Source organism: Malaclemys terrapin, chromosome 25, assembly GCF_027887155.1.
Source record: "Malaclemys terrapin pileata isolate rMalTer1 chromosome 25, rMalTer1.hap1, whole genome shotgun sequence".
In the NCBI taxonomy this organism is placed as follows: Eukaryota; Metazoa; Chordata; order Testudines; family Emydidae; genus Malaclemys; species Malaclemys terrapin.
This window is the reverse complement of record NC_071529.1, coordinates 2,890,793-2,899,184: the sequence shown is the minus strand read 5'-3', so window position 1 is coordinate 2,899,184 and position 8,392 is coordinate 2,890,793. Positions and strand designations below refer to the sequence as shown.

The following is an 8,392-nucleotide window of genomic DNA, read 5'->3' as shown; positions in this document are numbered from 1 at the left end:
AGAGCCCACACCTCCTCCTATACCCCCTGTCCCAGCCCAGAGTCCATCCCAAACTCCCTCCCAGAGCCCACCCCTCCTACGCCCCAACCCTCTGCCCCAGCCGAGCCCCCTCCTGCACCCAAACTCCCTCCCAGAGCTCACCCCTGCACCCCTCCTACACCCCAACCCTCTGCCCTAGCCGAGCCCCCTCCTGCACCCAAACTCCCTCCCAGAGCTCACCCCTGCACCCCTCCTACACCCCAACCCTCTGCCCTAGCCGAGCCCCCTCCTGCACCCAAACTCCCTCCCAGAGCTCACCCCTGCACCCCTCCTACACCCCAACCCTCTGCCCCAGCCGAGCCCCCTCCTGCACCCAAACTCCCTCCCAGAGCTCACCCCTGCACCCCTCCTACACCCCAACCCTCTGCCCTAGCCGAGCCCCCTCCTGCACCCAAACTCCCTCCCAGAGCTCACCCCTGCACCCCTCCTACACCCTAACCCTCTGCCCTAGCCGAGCCCCCTCCTGCACCCAAACTCCCTCCCAGAGCCCACAGGCCGGGGGGGGGGGGGGGGGGGGAAGGGATACAGGACTTGGACCCGTTCTGGGCAGCACCAAAAATTATACAAACCTGCTGCCCCTGCACCGCTCAGCCCTACCCCGGCCAGCTCCCCCGCCATGTCTCTAGACAGGCGCCCTCCGCCCATTCCCGGGTTGCAAAGCTGAGATTTCGAGGTAACACCCCGGTGCGAAGAGTTCCCATTGCCGCCCAGAGCGAGCCCCGCGCAACCCAGCGCAGCCCCAGCCGGAGCCACCGCCCCGCCCCGCGGCCGACTCGGGTCACGTGGGCGGGGCGGGCGCGCGCTCGGCAGCGCTGCGCTTCCGGGTTCCCAGCCGGAGCCTCGGGGCCGCGGAGCAGGTGAGCGCGCGCCCGCCCCGCCCCTCGCAGCCCCCTGCCCCATAGACCCGCTTCGCCCCCTTCCCGCTCAGCCCCCCCGCCTCCTCCTGCCTGGCCCCCGCCCCCCCCTTCCCACTCAGCCCCCCGCCCCCCGCCCGCCCCCTTCGGCCCAGAGCCCCCCCGCTGCTCAGGATGGGGCCCGGGGTCTGTGTGAGGCGCTGGGGGAGCCCTACGGGGTCTGCTGGGGCCCACCCAGGGGAGGCAGGGCCAGGCCGGGCCCCCCGTGGAGCTGGGCTCGGGGCTGCCCCGGACCCCCCCCCCGTGCTGCGGGGAGCTGGGCTCGGGGCTGCCCCGGACCCCCCCCCCGTGCTGTGGGGAGCTGGGCTCGGGGCTGCCCCGGACCCCCCCCCCCCCCGTGCTGTGGGGAGCTGGGCTCGGGGCTGCCCCGGACCCCCCCCCCCCATGCTGTGGGGAGCTGGGCTTGGGGCTGCCCCGGACCCCCCCCCCCCATGCTGTGGGGAGCTGGGCTTGGGGCTGCCTGGGCACCCCAGGGCCGTCTGCTTCCTCATTAGCTAAGTCTCAGCTGTTTAGTTTTGGAACCACACTTTGAGTTGCCCCGGTGGCATTTCTGCAGGTCATTGGCCCTGTCAACAGACCATGGCCCTCCCGCCCTTCCCAGCTTGTCCAAGGAGAGGTGGTGCTGCCTGGCTCTCAGTTAGATGTTGGCTGGTGTGGGGATCCAGCTGTGGAAAAGGAGAATCACTGCTTAAGAGTGCACCTGCTAATCACTCTGAATCCAAGCCACCCTTACTTATCCCACCAACCACCTTGCAGACTTGCATCCAGTCTCAGGGCTTTGCTGGTACAGCTGGCCAAGAGCCCCAGGCAGATTCTTCTGTTGTGTTTGGTTTGCATAGAGCTGGTATCTCCCTTGTGTAAACTTTTAGTCTGTTGGGTCCATCTGTTGTTGTTCATTACTTATATTGCAGTAATGCCCCATGGCCCAGCTCAGGCTCGAGGTCCCATTGAGATAGGTGTTATACGAACACAGAGACAGATATGGTCCCTGCTCTGAAGAGCTTAAAATTAGCAACTTAAGCTTGTTGACCGTGGTGATTAGACTAACTGTCCTGAATGCCACTGATACCCAGGTTTGTCCTCTGGGTGCCACTGACATCAGCTTCGAAACCTCCCCTAGCTCCTCTCCTCCAACTACTGTTGGCTCTCCAGTCTCTCCTAGCTCCTCTCCTCTATTGTCACTGAATTCGGCTCCATGTCTCTTCTCTCCCTGTATGGTTTGCAGATGCATAAGTCAGAAATTTAGAAATTCATTCAATGCATCAAACCTGGTAACTAGAGCATATCTTTTAGAAAAGCATCCAGCCTTGATTTAATGACTCCAAGTGATGGAGAATCTACCACATATCTCAGTAGTCTGTTCAAATGGTTAGTTACCCTCACTGTCTCATCTTATGCGGGGGTTCCGTTCCGCGGTTAGCGCGTAAACCGAAAACCGCCTATAGCCAAAACCCCATTGAGTTCAATGACGGGTGAAATCGCCCGCACTACAGGTATAGTATTAAAACAGTTGTTTTTCTCTTTTTTTGTTTTGTTTTGTTTTTGCCGACCGCATGTTAAATGCGCATAAGGTGCGACAGACCTGTACTAGCATTAGAAAGCTCCCCATGTGGTTCTTCTAGACTGTAATCAAGTCCCCTCTTCATCTTCTCTTCAATAAGCTAAATAGACTTAGCCCTTGTCTACACTACAAACTTATGTCGGTATAGCTGAACTCAGGAGTGACATAGTTATACCAATCTAACCCTGGCATAGACAGCGCTGTGTCAACATAGCTACCACCTTGGGGGGAGTACCTACGCTGACAGGAGAAGCTCTCCTGTCAGCGCAGGCAGCATCTTCACTAAGGCTTTGTCTGCACTGCACTTTTGTCGGTAAAACTTTTGTCGGTCAGGGGTATGAAAAAACACACACCAACCATCAAAAGTTTTGCTGATGAAAAGCACCAGTGTGGACAGCGCTTTGTCGGCAGGAAGACGCTCTCCCGCCTACAAAGCTACCGCCCCTTGTTGGGGGTGCTGCTGTAAAGTGCGCAGTGTAGATGTAACCTAAGTGCTGTAGTGGCGCAGCCTTGCTGCTGTAAGGCAAGGCTACACTACAAAATTTAGTTGACCTAAACGTTGACGTAACGTTAGTTGACGTAACGTTGATGTACAGCCGCTGCAGTAATTAAACTGCTTTTGCATGTTCACGCTATGCTCCTTGTGGCGGCAGAACATGTCCTCACCAGGAGCACTTGCACCGCTTTAACTGTCGGTGTGGGGCATTGTGGGAGGGCTTCTGAAAGGCTGTCAATGTAAGCCATGCAATTTCTACACTGTGGTGACCTAATTACATCGACTTGAGCACTACGCCTCTCGCGGAGGTGGAGTTAAATTGGTGTTGTGGGCAAGTTACATCGGTGGGAGCTGCATTTTATTGTAAATGCTTACAGTGTTAGATCCATGTAAGCTGCCTTAGAATCATAGAAGATTAGGGTTGGAAGAGACCTCAGGAGGTCATCTAGTCCAACCCCCTGCTCAAAGCAGGACCAATCCCCAACTAAATCATCCCAGCCAGGGCTTTGTCAAGCCAGGCCTTAAAAACCTCTAAGGAAGGAGATTCCACCACTTTCCTAGGTAACCCATTCCAGTGCTTCACGACCCTCCTAGTGAAAAAGTTTTTCCTAATATCCAACGTAAACCTCCCCCACTGCAACTTGAGACCATTACTCCTTGTTCTGTCATCTGGTACCACTGAGAACAGTCTAGATCCATCCTCTTTGGAACCTCCTTTCAGGTAGTTGAAAGCAGCTATCAAATCTCCCCTCATTCTTCTATTCTGCAGACTAAATCATCCCAGTTCCCTCAGCCTCTCCTCATAAATCATGGCTCCAGCCCCCTATTCATTTTTGTTGCCCTCCGCTGGACTCTTTCCAATATTTCCACATCCTTCTTGTAGTGTGGGGCCCAAAACTGGACACAGTATTCCAGATGAGGCCTCACCAATGCCAAATAGAGGGGAATGATCACGTCCCTCAATCTGCTGGCAATGCTCCTACTTATACAGCCCAAAATGCCATTAACCTTCTTGGCAACAAGGACACACTGTCGACTCATATCCAGCTTCTCGTCCACTGTAACCCCTAGGTCCCTACGTGGACCTAACTGTGTAGCATAGACCAGGCTAAGTGTAGACAAGCTCTGAGCATCCTGAGCTCTCATTTAAAAAAAAAAAAAAAAAAAGTTTTTCCAAACCTCAAATAATTCTTGTGGTTCTTAGAATCCTAGAATCATAGGGTTAGAAGGGACCACAGGGGCCATCAAGCCCCCTGCTAAGATACAGGATTTGTTGTGTCGAAAAGCTTCTTTGAAGTGTCTTCATTTTTTCAGCATCCTTTTAAAAATCAGAATAGGATTCAGTATTTCTGTAGTGGTCTTACTAGTGCTGTATACAGATGTAAAATCACCACCCTCCTCATGCTCCGTTATCCTCTGTTGATACACTTTTAGCCCTTTTTGGCACAGTATCACATTTGTACCTTGTGTTCTTGGTTAAATACAATGATCTCTAATTCCTTTATAGAGTCACTGCCTTCTTAGATCCAGTCCCCATCCTGTAAGTTACACTGTTGCTAAGTGTATGACCTTGCATTTGGTCATATTAAAACATGTTGTTTGATTGCATCTGGCTTGCCCAGCGATGCAGATTGCTCTGTCTGTAACTTGTCTGTGTTGTTATTCACCACTTGACCAACCCTTTTGTTGTGCGCAAACTTCATCATCAAGGGATTTTATATTTTCTTCCAGATCATAGACCAGGGGTGGGCAAACTACGGCCCGGGGGCCGGATCCAGCCCCTCACAGCTTTGGATCTGGCCCACGGGATTGCCACCCTTGTGGCACCGCGGGGCTAAGGCGGGCTCCCTGCCGGCCCTGGCCCCGTGCCTCTTCCAGAAGAGGCCGGCACCACATCCCTGCGGCCCCTTGGCGAGCGGGGGGCAAGAGGGCTGCAGGCACCGCCTCCCGCAGCTCCCATTAGCCGGGAACAGGGAACCATGGCTAATGGGAGCTTCGGGGGAGGTACCCGCAGGCGAGGGCAGCACGCAAAGCCCTCTGCCCTCTCCCGCCCCTCCTCCCCCCCGGGGCCGCAGGGACATGGTGCCAGCTGCTTCTGGGAGTGGTGCGGGGCCAGGGCAGGTGGGAGCCCTCCTTAGCCCTGCTGTGTGCCACTGTCACCCTGGAGCCGCTCAAGGTAAGTGGCGCAGGACCGGAGCCCGAACCCTCCTGCACCCCAACCCCCTTCCCTGAGCCCCCTCCTGCACCCTAGCCCCTGTTCTGAGCCCCTCCCTGCATCCCATCCCCCTGCCCAAGCCCTACATTCATGGCCCTGCATGCAATTTCCCCATCCAGATGTGGCCCTCGGGCAAAAAGTTTCCCCACCCCATCATAGACTCTGGTATTGGAATCACATCTCCCCCTCTTTTATGGAGTACTTTGCAGCATCTCCCAATGGCTGAATGAGAATGCAGTGTTTTCTTTTTACAAATAGCATCTTATTAACAAACTGGAGTTACCAAGTTACAAACCCTGTGCTAACTGTGAATTTTTCCCTCAGGACAAAGCCATGAGATGAAAGTCTGAGTGACAGGATCAGTTTGTCTTGGTGTTGACCTCTCCTTTAGGTTGCTGATTCCTCTCCCCTTCCCCTGCTCCCTCCGCACAGCCCTAAGCCGGAGTAAGTCCTCTCTTGTAGCTATAACAGGGCTTTGAAATGGTGTTTGAATGAAGATCATAGAATCATAGAATATCAGGGTTGGAAGGGACCTCAGGAGGTCATCTAGTCCAACCCCCTGCTCAAAGCAGGAACAGTTCCCAACTAAATCATCCCAGCCAGGGCTTTGTCAAGCCTGACCTTAAAAACCTCTAAGGAAGGAGATTCCACCACCTCCCTAGGTAACCCATTCCAGTGCTTCACCACCCTCCTAGTTAAATAGTGTTTCCTAATATCCAACCTAAACCTCCCCCACTGCAACTTGAGACCGTTATTCCTTGTTGTGTCATCTGCTACCACTGAGAACAATCTAGATCCATCCTCTTTGGAACCCCCTTTCAGGTAGTTGAAAGCAGCTATCAAATCCCCCCTCATTCTTCTCTTCTGCAGACTAAACAATCCCAGTTCCCTCAGCCTCTCCTCATAAGTCATCTGCTCCAGCCCCCTAATCATTTTTGTTGCCCTCCGCTGGACTCTTTCCAATTTTTCCACATCCTTCTTGTAGTGTGGGACCCAAAACTGGACACAGTATTCCAGATGAGGCCTCATCAATGTCGAATAGAGGGGAATGATCACATCCCTCGATCTGCTGGCAGTGCCCCTACTTATACAGCCCAAAATGCCGTTAGCCTTCTTGGCAACAAGGGCACACTGTCGACTCATATCCAACTTCTCATCCACTGTAACCCCAGGTCCTTTTCTGCAGAACTGCTGCCTAGCCACTCGGTCCCTAGTCTGTAGCAGTGCATAGGATTCTTCTGTCCTAAGTGCAGGACTCTGCACTTGTCCTTGTTGAACCTCATCAGATTTCTTTTGGTCCAATCCTCTAATTTGTTTAGTAGTAATGGGGGTCTTCCATCCCCAGCTGCAGCTGTCCCTTTGGGTTTGAAAGGTGATGCTAAGAGAAGTGCTGAGCAGGTCAGGCAGTATCTCAGGAGAGGAGTAAATTTCCTTTGCAGGGAGGTGGTAGATTTCCCTAGGGCGTCAGTGGTGCAGCACCATTCTGCAAATGTACACAGTAATGTTTTGCGTGGGGTGCTGTTGCCAGTTGGAGCTGAGCTGGCTAGGGGATGTCAGTAGGCCATGCAGCACCCTGCAGTGCTGAGTGGGTGGAGCAGGGGAAGAGTCAGGTGCTCTGCCAGGAGTTACTTCCTACCCCACTTGGCAGCTGCATTAGGTTTGACTCTGTGCTCTCCCCGGCCCTCCCAAGAGCACAGCTAATTGGACTTTTTCTTTGCTATTGACACATTCAGTGGAGCGTGGCCTGCCACCTTCATATGGTGTTTCCTGCTGCTCCTTTGACATGAGATCACAGATTGTTTCAAAAGTGACCACGCCTCGTGCTCTATTTTCTGCTTCCCCCATCTTGCAGCTGGAGCTTCAGCGTCACAGTTTAAGGTGCAGGATGCGTACTCCCCAAAGCACATAGCACATGATTGAGTAGCCTGTTGTTCTTTGTGGCCCCTACACAGCTCTGTTCTGACTGCAAGTCATGGAGCCCAGTAGCTCAGAGATGCTGCCACTTGCAGGGGACAGTCTTGGAGGAGAACCTTTCCAGGGCAGACCTGAATGGGCACAGAGGTGGGGTTCATGAAATTCTCTTCCTGCAGAAGAATTGGATTATAGTGAATTGTGGGCCTCACTGACACCCCTGCTCACCTGGATAAGTGCTTCAGTGGGGATAGTTGCCTGCATAAGTGCTCGTGAATGTGAGGGCCCTTCAAGTGGAGTGTGCCAGTAACTGGACCTTTTTGGTGGTCCTGGTCTTTAATCCTGCCCCCTCCCAACCCACCTAGTGCTGCAGGGAGACTCTGAGGCTGCCTCTTCATTCTCCGGGGAACTTGGGTCAGCAGGAGAATCACGATGGGCTTGCTGCTGGTCCGGGAGCCCCAGGGAGTGAAGATGAGTGCCCCTGGTCTGGTGGAGCAGACTGCACTCTTCACTTTCTGGCTAAGAAGATTTCAGTAACTGCCCTTGCTCCCATCCTTTTGTTGTGGCTGGACAGAGGAAGAGGAGGAGGAGATCATTCCCTTGGAATGCAGGAATGCTCACCTGCCAGGCAGGTGACACTGCTGCATTCCAGGGGGATTAGTACCTGAAAGTGACAGGAGGAGGATGCAGCACTACTGAAATGGATCCCAGCAGATTGGACGAGTCATTCCATTTCTGCACAGGTGGAGTTTCACCTCCTCTGAGTTCACTCTAAGGCTGAGTCTGTACTTGGAGCTAGGGGTGTGATTCCCAGCTCTCATGCTAGCTCTTATCGAGCTAGTGCGCTAAAAATAGTGGGGTAGCAGCGTGCTGAGTCCAGACCTGCCTGGGCCTCCTGGGCGCTGTCTGTGGGACCCCAGCTACGCTGCTGTTCTAGCACGCTAGCTCGACGAGAGCTAGCACACGTATGTCGACGGTGCTTGCTGGCAGGCTTCCTGTTTCACTCAGGCACGTTGGCATGGTGTTTTATTTGGAGAGGGTGAAGCCAGCTCAATGATTTAGGTTCTGTGAAATTCTTGTGAAGGCTTAGCTCAGGGGTAGGCAACCTATGGCACGTGCGCCGAATGCGGCACACGAGCTGATTTTCAGTGGCACTCTCACTGCCTGGATCCTGGCCACCGGTCCGGGGGGCTCTGCATTTTAATTTAATTTTAAATGAAGCTTCTTAAACATTTAAAAATCCTTATTTACTTTAC

The 8,392-nt window shown here is 53.9% G+C and overlaps 1 protein-coding gene across 2 annotated transcripts in view; it reads left to right on the top strand.

Moving 5' to 3' along the window:
* The first annotated feature begins 832 nt into the window (after window positions 1–832).
* Window positions 833–8,392, top strand: part of PLEKHM1 (pleckstrin homology and RUN domain containing M1) — a 61,707-nt gene continuing 54,147 nt past the window's right edge. The window contains exon 1 of one of the 2 annotated variants that reach the window (XM_054014602.1): window positions 833–896. The gene's annotated coding sequence lies outside the window, so the exon portion shown is untranslated. Of the gene's footprint in view, window positions 897–2,364; window positions 2,447–8,392 lie in introns of those variants that run through there. The other variant, XM_054014604.1, reaches the window with a different exon arrangement.